General features: G+C 47.5%; 1 protein-coding gene across 1 annotated transcript in view; it reads left to right on the plus strand.

Moving 5' to 3' along the window:
- The first annotated feature begins 10,040 nt into the window (after window positions 1-10,040).
- LOC144178740 (cell adhesion molecule Dscam1-like) overlaps window positions 10,041-13,222 on the plus strand; it is a 306,042-nt gene continuing 302,860 nt past the window's right edge. Inside the window, exon 1 of the mRNA XM_077706821.1 lies at window positions 10,041-10,350. The gene's annotated coding sequence lies outside the window, so the exon portion shown is untranslated. The remainder of the gene's footprint in view (window positions 10,351-13,222) is intronic.

Below are 13,222 nucleotides of genomic sequence, written 5' to 3' on the forward strand. Positions count from 1 at the left end.
ACATACGGACGGTATTCTCGGACCCTGTGCGTCGTCGTATTACGGGCGTCCGCCTTTTAAAAAAATTCAGTGCCTTTCCACTGTGAAAGAAGGATTACCAGCGGAGCTGGGCGGTGTCCAAGGAGTGCACGAAACAAAACACGCTTATTCGTAGTTTTTGATCCAGTATATTTCTTAGCCAGTTAGCTGAATGAAACCTGGGAGGAATCGTGCTTTATTCTAGCGCACAGTCATGGGGCTGGCCGTCCGTTTACCTTCCGCATCGTAGGCATCTTGCTATCTGTGAAACACACCAACCCCAACTGCTCGAAACCAATGAAAGGTCGCATCGTTGAAAGGCCGTTGAAATCTCTCACCGAAAAAACGGGCGTGTCATCGGTGACCATGGGAAGCCTGGCTGTGCATGCCCAAGTAGGTACCCTGCAACATACAACTCTGGAATGGGCACACAACCCAGTCCTACCACCCCTCTCCACCCGTTCTTCACCCGAGCTACGGGATGCAGAAGAAATTCTCGAACAGCTGTCGAGTGGAGGAGAGGACACTCCTGATGACCCGGGAAAAGGCTGCTCGGGCAACACGTGGATTCCCTGACTAGGATTCTACCCTCAGCATCAAGGCTCTATCTTTCTCTACAGCGTGGAAGATAAAAAATAAAGGAAGCTCACATTAACGCGTGAGACTCGAGGGTAGCGAAGCTGTACGAAACAGTAGTGGTTTTCAGCTTTTTGGCCTCACGGCGTTGCGTAAGCCTCGCCGCTGTACGAGGGGCCACAGGCCACGAGGGGCCACAGTTCGTCATCCTCTATCGTACACCATTCTGCGCCGCACGTGGCTTCGTGGCCTTCCTTCGCTGCGCGCGCTTATCGCTGCAGCGGCGGCCTCCTCGCCTTCCTGCGCCCCGTCCCGCGCACGGGTCCCGCGCACGTCTCCATTCCCTCCTTGCCTATCTCTCCCCTGCCGCCTATCTCTTCCCGTTATTGGGCCGGTGCTCCGTGCCGGGCGCTTGCGGAAGGGGGCGTGGTCGACCTCTAGCGCCCAATGGTAAAACTGGTCACGCCGCGAAAACTGCCCGAGGTAACGTAGTGCAGCTTGCGCTGCAAAAACGCGTCGGTCGCATCGCCAGATACGGTGTTTGCACTGTAAAAGGGCCCCGGGCCAGCAAGTCTGGGATGCCATTACAGGCCTTCAACGAGCAAAAGAAGGAACACGCCTGGTACGCGTGGACGAACGAGTGGTTCCTTTTTTTCTTGCAACGATGAAGACTTCGTATGGCCACCGATCCCAAAGTACCGACCGTGTGTTGCGGAATGTGTATCGGCAAGGTCTCTAGGGGACGTGAAGAAGCCAGTGGGAAGAGCCTGGCACTTTTCTTCAGTGACTGCAAAACGCTACTCGTGGTATTTCAATTACAAACTGAATAAATTTGAGGCGCTAAACAACGGGGACCAGAAGAAACACATAGACACAGACAAGGCGCCTCAAATTTATTCAGTATGTTCAACCAACTAGCCCTGATCAAGCTTTTGTTACTTAATATTTCAATTACAACTTCGTATGTCAAGCATCCGGTTGTCCCTGTGTTGTTCGGATGGCGAAAGTGAAAATCCCCATTTGTGAATCTCAAAGCAATCCTTTTTTCGCTTTCCCTTATTTCGCCGGATAGCGTAACTGTTGTTTGAACCATTTTTGTTTTCTAATCAAGGTTTCAACCTCGTACGAATATACGAGCAAGGAACTATGTTTTAGGAGCAAGCCGTTTGTTGTAGACTTCAAATGCGTCTCACGGAGTGGCGTGAAAAACGCGTTTGTTGAAGGCAGAACACCACTTAGCGCACGGCGCCTAAAACGCAGTCGGTCAGAAAGCGCCAGTGGCAGTGATCTTGGATGATTGAAAGCGTCTAAAGTATATCTACTGTCCATGGACCACCTAGGATTCAAAAAAAAAAATTCCCTAACCGCTTCCTAGGCCCATGGCAATCTCCAGTGATATATCTGCGCATTATATTGATTCCTTTCACGCGTGCGGAACTTTGTTTGCCAAAGTTTACCATCCATGAGGAGCAGCGCCGAGCAGCGGTTGAAAAAGCCAAAGGCATGGTGCTGTCTAGATGGAAACTTCGAATGAGCTGGGGTACAATAATCTCCAGACTGTGTGCAAACTTAGACTGCTCACTGGGTGGAGGCCCTAAGAACATCCTCCTGCTCACTACTACAATAAATGTTTGTCTCTCTCTCTCTCTCTCTCTCTCTCTCTAGAAACAAGTTCTGCGGCAGGCTTTGAATTTTTGATAAAACATACCAGCAGACGGCTCCTGGTTGCGATAAAGCTCCTGTGAGCGGTAGAATTGCTACCCCATTATCATGAAACGCGGATCCTCGCTAACAATCATTTGCCCGAGCCGCGTGCCGTACGGTTATTGACGACGACGACGATAATGATGATGATAATGGCCGAAGACTTCCGCTTTATATCGGGCTGATCGCAAATGCCATTTCGACTCCATAAGCAATGAAGCCACTGTTGTATATCCTAACTAAGGCCCGTATTTCTGTCCTACTTAAGTGCCGAAACTAACTGTGGTTGTAACGGCACTGAAACGACCTATTCTGTTTTTTTTTTGTTTCCGTACAAGGCTCTAACCACCATTTGTCGATTTGCACAGCTTACCACTTAAGATTCCCGTCAGTCGTAAAACCGAATGCTTCAGGAGGGTGAACGCACCCTCCATTAGAGATTGACGGATATGATGATGGAGCGAACATTACGATGCGTTCGATTGCTTGATATCTGTGCAACAGCATGCACAAGGTTCGTCCTGTTTCTAGAATTCGCTGAACGTTGTCCTCAAACAGCCAGCCTATGCCTCAAAACCAAAGCACACCGTTTTGTATTGTCCAAAAGAGGTTCTATTTTAGTTTTGTTTCCCTGCTTTATAGACCCCAATGCCTTTTTCTTTCCATACATTCCGCCCGCATAAAAGTTCATGTTACGTTGTCTTACCGGCGACCCCAGATGGTCTGTTTTCAACTCCAATTTTGTATTGTGTCGTCAGCTTTCTAGTTCTATTCAACCAATGAGTGCATCTCCTCTTGGGCACTTTCCTTGCGTTTATTTTTTTGTTGTTTAAGTTTCTAAGCCTATCATTAAGTGCACATTTCAATTTGTGCTTTCCGGATTTTAAAGAGTCCAAGCCCATATTCCCTACACTCCCTTATTATTGGTCTTACCACTAGTGCGTAAAGTAATATACTGACTGCATTCTGGTTCCTTTCCGGCTCGGAAAAATCTCTGGTTTTAAGCACAGTACTGCATTCGAATATGTGAGCGGCAGAACCATTGCTCTTTAATTAAAATCACCCGTACTATATCACAGTTATTGTACCCCAGAGTTCTCTGTGCTTCATTATAGCCGAGTTTCTCTTCTTCAGTTTCAAAGTTCCTCCAGCGGATATGTAACACGTTCCTCCTATTTGGTAAATACCCAAGTATTTCCACGGTTTTACAAAAGACCTGGGTTTCTGTTGAATCCTTACGGTACTGATATTTTCTTTCATCGGTAAATCATATATTCCCAGATTTATTTGCGCTAAGATATGTTGGTTACACCCACATATGTTTGTTCTTTACAACAGGTACCTTCAAGTTTCCGTAAATCTTCCGCATTATATGCTGGTGACACCATTTGGTCTGTGTATGTACCTCCTGGAATACGCTGTTTTACAAGCAGTTCATTGCTTCGTTAAGCTCTTTCCGACCGTGTTTACATTCTTTCAGCGTAAATCCTTAACAACAATGATGCAAGAGCAGATCCCCGTTTTAACCCTGCGTAAACATCACACAGGCCGTATGCCCCTGTGTTTTTATAACGTAATTTGCATGTTGTCACCGCCATATATTGTCTTCAGCAGCTGTAGAAAGTGTGCATTTATACCCTCTTGGTCCAGAGTATGGCCCAGAAATTTCCAGTGTAGGCTATCGCAAGTTTTTTTTTTTTTATGAATAGAAACGGTAGCCATGGTGTTTCTTTTTCTTTTTCGAGACTGCTGAAATTTATATGCACTGAGTTAGCCCACAAATGATTTATTCTAAGTGCGGGCTTCGACAAAATCAATTTTGTAGTTTTCCCACCGATTCATTTTGATCTACCTATTTCAACAGCTTGGATCTAATTATCTGCACCGAAACTCTATGTAATACCCACGTTCCTCCAACCCGACAGTACGAACTCGCCATGTTCTTATATGATTTTTCTTTACGGATTATACCCATTCATCACAGTCTGTTGGAATTCTCCAGCCATTTCAATGGCACTCACGAAATGACATGCTCGCTGGAGGCAACTGTGTGATAAGCTGCCATGTATTTAGAGTCATTTTATTCTGCCTGTTTTTAGGCCAAATTTCTAAAATAAACTTCGTACCTTTCATGCAATTCACTGCTAACTCTGCCAGAGCTATGAATGCCCTGCCGTTTTATCAAACGTACTAATAATGCCTTCTTGTACGCAGGTTTGATCACCGTCCCTCAGGATTATGTCATCATCATCATCCAGCGTGCGAGTTTTCGCCTCTTTAGTTCTTGTTCACGATGCTTTTACACGATACAACAGTCTCTTCGGCATGGTTTAAAGCACTCACGTACATGTGACATACATCGTTCACTCGAACTTTTAGGGGCTGGGGCTGTTGGCGTCTCCTGTCGTCGTTGTCGTCGTAATCGTCGTTCGTCTCATGTAGTCACGGAACTAAACCACCGGGAAACTCGCTTACGCCTCGCGCTAGAATGTAACCTGTACTAAAAAACACGGGACACTCGTCTACACCTCGCGCTAGAGAGCTTTGGGATTAAAAGACGAGGGACTTTTGCAGCAAATCTGTATACCTCACCCCCCTCCCCCAACGGTTTTATCTCAATTGAAAAAAAAAAAAAACACTAAGGCACCAAGAATACAGTTATACACTGCATGCTTCGTCCCTCCCCAGGTTTCACGTTAGCGGAGATGGCCCGGGATTTTTCACTCTCTGCTTGTAGTAATTGTGCACTTCCTGCTTCTTCTTCCGGTGCCGACTTTACCTTGAAGACTTCCCGCTCTTGCAATCCCAATTTTTCTGCTTCTCTGCAGGCTCTAGTTGCGTGTTTGTATCATTATGCAGCAAATTAAATTTATTCGTTCCATCAGCACCTTCTGCACCTGCGTAGACCACAATCTTGCAGGTACCATAGCCTGCACGAACGCCTACCCCGGACGATGCTAAGCATCTCTCTCGTTCAGCAGCGAAAACGCAGCATGAGCAGAGTTCTCACGGTAACTCGGGGAATCTGCACTCCCTCGCCTCCTCACTTGTAGGCATTCAACACGTTCTTAGCTCCTTTGTCTTCTCCCGGGGCTCGGGCCCTCTTGCCTATGCTGAACACCATTCCGCCTTTACCCGCACAACCGCAGAGCAGGATCCTTTCCGGGCGCGTCCCAGACAAGGCCGATATTTTTCACTAGAATGCACGTGGTATTCGCCGGCGCCGGACAGGTCTCCATCGTATCTCGCACAATCATATTTTTCATCATCACCACCTCGGCATCATGGCTCCGCGCCAGCATACGGCTGACTGGATACTCGGTTGATTGGTCGCCCACAGGTGAGGCTCTCACCGCAGTTTCTCTTCCAATTAAGAACTTCCTCACGTTTCTAAACCATACTATTCCATGATTTTGTGTAGTGCAAAAAAAAAAAAAAAAAACTGACGAGAACAGAGGGAGGCGACGGGCCCAAGCGCTCAGGTAAGCGCTTTTGCCCGTCGCCTCCCTCTGTTCTCGTCAGTTTTTTTTTTTTTGCGCTACACAAAGTCATGGATTACCGTAACCAACTAGCCCAAACCCAAACTCTGTCATACTATTCCGCCTAACGCATTTTTTTTCCTGTCTTTCTTTTCTTAGAAAGCGTGCAAGATGGAGCCGAAGATAAAGGCGGACATCGCCTGACAGCGCCCCGGGTACTCACAATCTCAGATGAGTTGGAATAGCTGACTATGGGCAAGACAAGAGAAAAGTTTCAACATAACAAAAAGGGGTATAACAGTATACCAGTGCACGTATTTCACTAAATAATGACCCCACGGCTGCTACAACGTTATAAAAATACGTAGTTGAACAGTGGAGCAAGGCGAGGGGAGCCGGAAAAGTGGAGTCAGTTCGTAAACACAAATATCTCCCACAAGCGAAGGAAGGTTAACCGCACCAAAATAACCGCAATAGGAGATGAGCCGTGTTTTTTTTCTTATGTCAACAACTTTTTAAATCTGATTTAAGGTCCCTCTGTGCCCGTATTAAAATTTTAAAGCAATCGGTTAAAATGAATTGGAAGGCCTTTTTTAGCAGCTATCCATCTGGCCTCTGGCACAAGGCCGCCGCAACTGAAACAGTGAGAGTTTCAAGGTTTTAGTAGTTAAAACACAACTTAGGTAGTCTAACGATAACTTTATCGGCCTATTGGCTTACGGTAGAGCTAAGAAGGGTCCTTTATACAATACACAAATATAACTTCGGGTTTTTAATGGGCATAGACGGCCCCTTTCTTCAGACCACCGATGCGTAAGTTTTATGGTGTAATCGGTCGTTTTTTACGGATATGTGAACAGCAAGGCCGTAAACGTAAATAAAGCGTTTTATGGCAGACATTTCCTTCTGTTTTATTCTTCGTTTCTTTAGAGTGGGGCTAAAGACTAGCTTCGGTTACGAAATGACTACTTTTTACACCGATGTTGCGTTGCGAAGGATTTTATGAACACAAGAGATGGAAACATTCCAGACCTTTTTTGCTATTGTATGGGCATTTGGTGTTTCCCAGCTTGGATTACGAGATTATAACTGGCTTCTCTCCCAACCGCACGCAAATCATTTTCTTTTCTCATTCAGGGTAATAGAGCTATCTTACCAAAGCCTGCTCTTTTTGTGTAGTTCTCGATCATTTAAAAACACCGCATTGCCCTTTTTTCGAGGTAGTACAACCTCGACTACTGCTTTTATCTCTATAGTTGAGGCCATAGTTCCTGAAAATAAGAAAATGTTTGGGACAGGATCCACACGATATACCCAGAATACTTCAGCTTAATTCATTCGTGAACCTGTCTCTGACGATAGCAAAAAATTACCGGGTATGCTTAGAACATTCTAAGAGTGTGATGGCGAAAGCCTAGTTGGACATTTTGTTGAACTGCTGTCGAACTTTCTGTTGAGCTTTAAGGCCGCACCCAAAACCACTTGATCGGCAACCTGGACAGCACCCTCCGAAGTTCGTTCCACTCACTCGCCATCACCACGAGCCTCTCGTTCGCCTCTGTCGGTGCGTTCAACTCTCAAGTTGTCTCGTATTGCTTGCGCGACAGCGGCCCGCCCTCCTCCCGTGATGCTGGTTCCCTTTCCGATTTTCCGTGTGATCCTGTGAGTGAGTAAAACACTTTATTAAAACCAGGAGCCACGAGGCCCTGCAAGGTCCCAATTCAAACGATGTACTCAGTTCCAATTTTGGGGTCCCATTCACAAAAGGCACACAATTTAGTCAGTCAGTGGAACCAAAAATGCGCAGTTCGCGCTCTAGACATTGGTTGTGGATAGATATAGTCAGCCCGGAAGAGTCGGTAAGACTGCTACACCAATTTGTAAAGAGCCTTTTCAAAGGCGTACTGGGTTGGGTGATTACTTCATAGTGTACTTGGATCTTCACGGACACTACAATATGCTCCAGTTCAGTAGCGAGTGCGGGACCTACAGTTAAAAGCTGATGGCGGTTACGGGCGAATAAAGGACAAAACTAAATTAAGTGGAAAAGATTTGGTATGTCATCATTACAGTGGTGGCATATGCGCAATTCGTATCCTGCTGGAACTATCCACTTTTGTATAATGTGCGAATTCTAAGCTGCCTTCGCTCATACCTTATTGGCGGGTAATTTCCCTGGACGCGAAAGGGCCTGAGAGGGCAAGGATGCCAACCAGAGTTTCTCCTTGTAAGCGCTTGCTTCTTTTCTTTTTGAGGTGGCGAAGTTGGAGTTGCCAGTCTGCTTAAAGAGGGGTGAGAAGGGCGTGGTGGGACAGCGCGGGAGGGGATTGTATCCTCTCCCTGGCAGCGTCGTGTGCCATACGGCTACCTTGTGCGCATGAAGTCTAAACAACGCAAATTTTAAAGCGTTCCATTTGTAAGTATCTCATCATGGTAAGGATATTGTTTGCCGTAGTGCTCGGTGAAAGCGGACGATTCAACTTTCGGACAGCAACGCAGGAACCCGTGATGACGCGAAACTTCCTCGTGGGGGGATGGACAGAATGATCATACATTTTCCGGGTGGCTCTTAGGGTGCCCAGAAGTTCTTCATCATCTACCTCACAAAAATTGTTTGTAGTTCCTCAAGCATTCTATGAAACGTACAGATCAAAGGCCTTCGCCCTAAAAATAAGCGGGCAGTTTCACGAAATAAACAGGTATCTTGTGCGAGCGCACTTTTCTCATTTCAGCCGTCTCTGTATCATTCGTCTCTCATTGTTTTCTCAATTGTTTTTGTTATTTCTCTAATTATCTCCGCTTGGTTGTGCACGGGGACGTGCTTGGAAAGCTCCCGCCTGCAGCGCCACAGACGTCACTTAGGAGCGCGTTTTATATTTTCTTTTGCACGGGAGGCATTCTTATAACCTGGTCTAAGAGGCGCCACACTCCGACAGATTGACGAAGCCTGTAACGTCGTGTGTCGTCTGAAAATGAGTATGCTGGAGTTTCAAGTTTCATACATCATGCACTTGCGACGTTCACCTTCAAAAACTGAGGGCATCTACACTCACGCAAAAAAAGAAGCTTGATGTTCTTGCAGGGCTTTTAATGTGGTTTTAACGAGAAAATCTGCCTGTTCGCCTGTAACATTTGACGTGACGCACTTTCGCGCACAGTTTTGCGGAACAGGAAAATGCTATCAACAAAAGACTCTAGTACCTCCATGCTTTTATATGACCGCTTATATTGTCCTTACAGTGTCTCCCACCAATGTATTTTGCGCATAGGACTGAAGCAGTCTTTACAGGGGTTGGGTAGGAGCACGTTATAGGGATAATTTGAGTCTGCAGGAGGTATTTAATAAAAACACCTAGGGCTTTCATATCTTCATATCTGACCGCTTATATTGCCCCTGAAGATGTGTTTTTTGCAATACACTTGTGTAAAATTAGCCTAAGTTAAGAAAGCTAGGTGTACACCGTTTCATAGGGATACATAGGGTATTTTGGAGGTGTTAAATAAAGCGTGTTAAGGTATCATTATGTGGCATAAAGTTCTTCAAACTGACCATAAATAATGTGTTCTGAGCAATGCATTCGTGTATAATGGTGAAGCCAGCGTTAAAGGGGCTTGACGTGTAGCTTTTCATGTGGATGAATGCTGTCATATGGAGGTATTTAATAAAACGCCCTCGGGTCTTCCTAGACTTTGATATCAGACTTATATTTTTCCTCTAGCACCCGGGAAAATGTCCTCCAAAAATTGCATTTCTGCGTAGTAGTGAAGCCGACTTAACGGTCTCGGTGCATAGATGAGCGGCTTAAGAAGTTTAATCCGACTATTTTCAGTTGGGAGTTTCTGAAACTTTCTTTTTTGTGTGTGAACAGCAGTACCAAGCTTTGCATAAAGACAAGAAAAATAACGTCGTTTTAAAAACGCCTGGCGCAAGAAACAATAAAAGCGTTTTCTAATCGGACGGAGAACGGGTGCAAGGATGGCGCTCTACCCGATTTCAGGTGCCAGGGGTCAGGAGAAGCCGGCGTCAGCGAAGGAAGCGGACCCTACCGCAGCGCCACCGGAAAACGCGAGTCTTTCCCGCCCTACTTCAAGCTGAAACACGCATGCGCTGCATGCTGTGACGTCACCTCCTTTCCCGCGCCGTTTTCCTTTTGCTCTATCGTTACTCTCGCTTCTTGTTCTTCCTTTTTTTCTCCTCTTCGCCGCGCGCCCTCTTTCCCTCCCCGGTCGAGGGAGGCGCTCGTTCAAGCTGCTTTCCCGCCGAGCACCGCTGTCTGCAGGAGAAGCTGCCGCACCATGGTCTTGGGGCGGACGGCTACAAGCGGCCCCTGTTCCGGCGCGTGAAAGAGGGTGCGACTGAGCCGATCGCTACACTAGCATGGCTACCTCGCGGCGGCATGGATTTGTGACCGAAGCAGAATTGCTGCCCCGTAGCTCTTCTTCTCCGCGGTCGCTGCGGCCTCAGACGGTGGTCGGCGATGTCCAGCCGCGCTGCGACGTGCGTTGACGCGAGAAGGCTTCGTCGGCACGCCCTGATTCCTGCTTGCGGAACCGACGACGTCTCGGATAACAGGTGAGGGAGAAGCGACAAGGCAGCGGCGGCCTCGTGAGCAGCGCTCGTGGACCGCGGCTAGCGGCTCGACCAGCCCGCTTCACTGGGCCGGCCTGGGATGTGAGAGCGCGAGTGAGGCGGCCTCGGTGTTACTGTCACCGTCTCCGGCACGCTTCTGGCCGCCGTGCTTGTCGGTTCTGTTGAAGGGCACGCGAAATTGACTTTTATTAGAATAATTCTCTCTGGGGACGTTTTCAGCGTAATATATTTAGGTGTAAGGTGACTATTACGTGCGGTTTAAAAACAGACTTCATTCATTCCTTTGTAAATAATTCGGCCGCACAAAATACATTATCTATCTCTCTGGATATTTGCTGAAGATTGCGGGCCGAAGCTCGGTTGGAGGCGGAGAAATACGTCTTGTATGTTATTTCATTATCTCCTGCAACCCTTTAACGGACGAATTAACGACTTTTTCAACCACTCTTAGGTTTTGGCGCCAATTTAAATGCAGGCGCATTCGTGCGAACAGTAAGATGTTTAAAATATTAAATTGACGGAGTCTTGCTTCAATGATGAGTGCAAAATAAAAGTAGAGCTATCCTGTCACCGTGCTACCAAAGAAAGGTGAAGAATGCTTGCTCTCGCTATCTTTGTGACCCGCCTGGACCACAGTGTTCTCCAAGTAACCGAACTCGGTTATTGCCTTAGAAAAAGTTTCATTCACATGAACGAAAATTTGCTATGCACCGCGCCTCCTATTCGTGAAGCCTTCGTTGCGTTGATGTCTTCGAGTTAAGCTGATTGCTCTTTGAGTTCAGCAAACCTACTTCTTTTTCCAGCTGTATTTTTTGTGCAGATGGCTGAGCAGAATTTATTAAACGATACTGATGGCTGCACACTGTCCACCCTTAATTTTTCGTGAATCCAGTCGTGACGAGTTTTGTTTCGAACGTCCGTCCGATCAAGTCAGCCCATCTTCGCCATGAAGCGCGTTCGCCGGTACTCGGCCTACTCCAGGTTTACCTGCCCAGGTGGGAACTGGATTTTGTCTTTACCGCTGCCTTATGGGAACCGACATGATCGGAATGCGGAGCGTCGTGCGTTGGCGGAGGCGTGTGCACCCCGTAGTGTCTGTGTGCGCGTGTTTCGACGGAGGGCGAAGGCTAGAGCGAAGAACTTTTAACGCGCTTCCGCATATGGCGTAGTTATTCTCATCCATTAGTGGTTGGGTGGAGCGGAGATAAGATTCACTAATAGGAAGGCTTCCGAGTCCTGCTCGCGGTAGCATCTTTACATTGGTGCTTTTAGATAACCGCAATACAGATGCACACGTCCCAAAATATGCCACTTGAATTGATATTGTGAACAACACGGAAATGCATTTTATAAACTGCGGCATAACGTATTCAGGAGCGCAGACGGCAAAGCTTGTTCAGAGCCCACTTCACAATGGCGGCTCTCAAAACACTAATTTTCCCTGAGCTGTTGTCACAATCACCGATGCAGTACTACGTTATGAACTAATTTCACCTCATCCTTGAGTATAGAAAATACGTTGCGTAAACGGAACACGCGCATTTGACATCAACTTGAACATATATGCCAACTCGACGCACGCACTTCTCCAGAAAGGATCGCGCAAGCGCTGCTGTAGACTTTTGTCGAGTTGCTACCTTATGCGCGGCTGGGCGCCAAGATGGAACAACAATACAGGTGTTGCAGGTCATGTATGGTCAATGAAGCGTATTCGCCGCTTTAGCGTTGCGGAGGAGGTTTATTGCCTGACTGCCGCCTGTCGCACAGCGTTTAGTTTCATGCCTATTCCAAAATGGGCAAATAAAAAAAAAACCTGCAGAATTTCACAGTTCCAAGCCAGATTCTAATGCGACAGTATTTAAGGGCATAGTGTGAAGAACCCGCTGGTCTTCCAGGCGAAAGCTGGTGTGGAGAAGACACGGGAATGCGGAAGAGAGCCGGTGCACTTCCCGTCTTCCCCTCCCCTTTCACGCTCCGCCAGTTGACTACTTCCTCCCTCTCTTCCTCCCACCCTTCCTCCCTCTTTCCCTCCCACATCCTAGGGTGCGGCACCTATTAAACGTGACCTGCCAATGGGGTATCAGGATTAACATAGGGAAGACATGGAAATTGAAATTGAGGTAATAAGATAATAGAGGTTGGGTGAGGGGGTAGAAGAAGGGGTCGGAGTAATAAATGGCAGTGCATTAGTTTAAAAAGAAAAAAAAGGGGGGGCATTCTTGTTGACGTTTCTTCGAGACGTCGGGCAACCCAGGTCGCCTAAACGCTCCAGGTGTTGGTTCTCGCTGTAAGCTTCTTGCAAGCGGATTATACGGACTGTCTTCATGAAGTGCGTCGTGTTTTCTCGTCCCAACGTGTGTTACACCTAACGCGCCAGACTACGGGAACGGGGTGGCAGAAAGAAACGGCTTGGCCGGACTCGGTGGGGGGCCAGCGATGGCCGGCCGGCCAGGAGTCCGGCCGCGCTCCTTTCCCCTTTGGGAACGATGGGCGCTGCTTATTCCGTGCGCTCCGTCCATCTGCCGGTTCCTCGCCGCTGTGCGATCGATAGCGTCGACGACGCGCCGAGCTTTTTTTGCGAGGGCCCGAACTCTGGGACGCTGCCGGCAGCGCACCGCTCCAAAGACCAACCGCGGCTGAATTGCATTCCGCCGTCTCGCGTGTCGCTCCTTTGTATCCCCTTCTCCGTTTTTATTTATCTCGTTACATTCGCGACGTCTCTCATCTTGTCGAATGTGGTGTCAACGGACGGCCGGCCGGTCGTTGTCTCGGAGACTTTTCGGTTCGCGTTTTCATCTCCGTAACTCCTTTCTTCAAGGCAGCGTTGTCTACATTGTTACTTCAAGGTGGACGT

This window comes from Haemaphysalis longicornis, unplaced genomic scaffold, assembly GCF_048455015.1.
Source record: "Haemaphysalis longicornis isolate Haplotype H1 unplaced genomic scaffold, Haemaphysalis longicornis Haplotype H1 scaffold_4, whole genome shotgun sequence".
NCBI classification, from domain to species: domain Eukaryota; kingdom Metazoa; phylum Arthropoda; class Arachnida; order Ixodida; family Ixodidae; genus Haemaphysalis; species Haemaphysalis longicornis.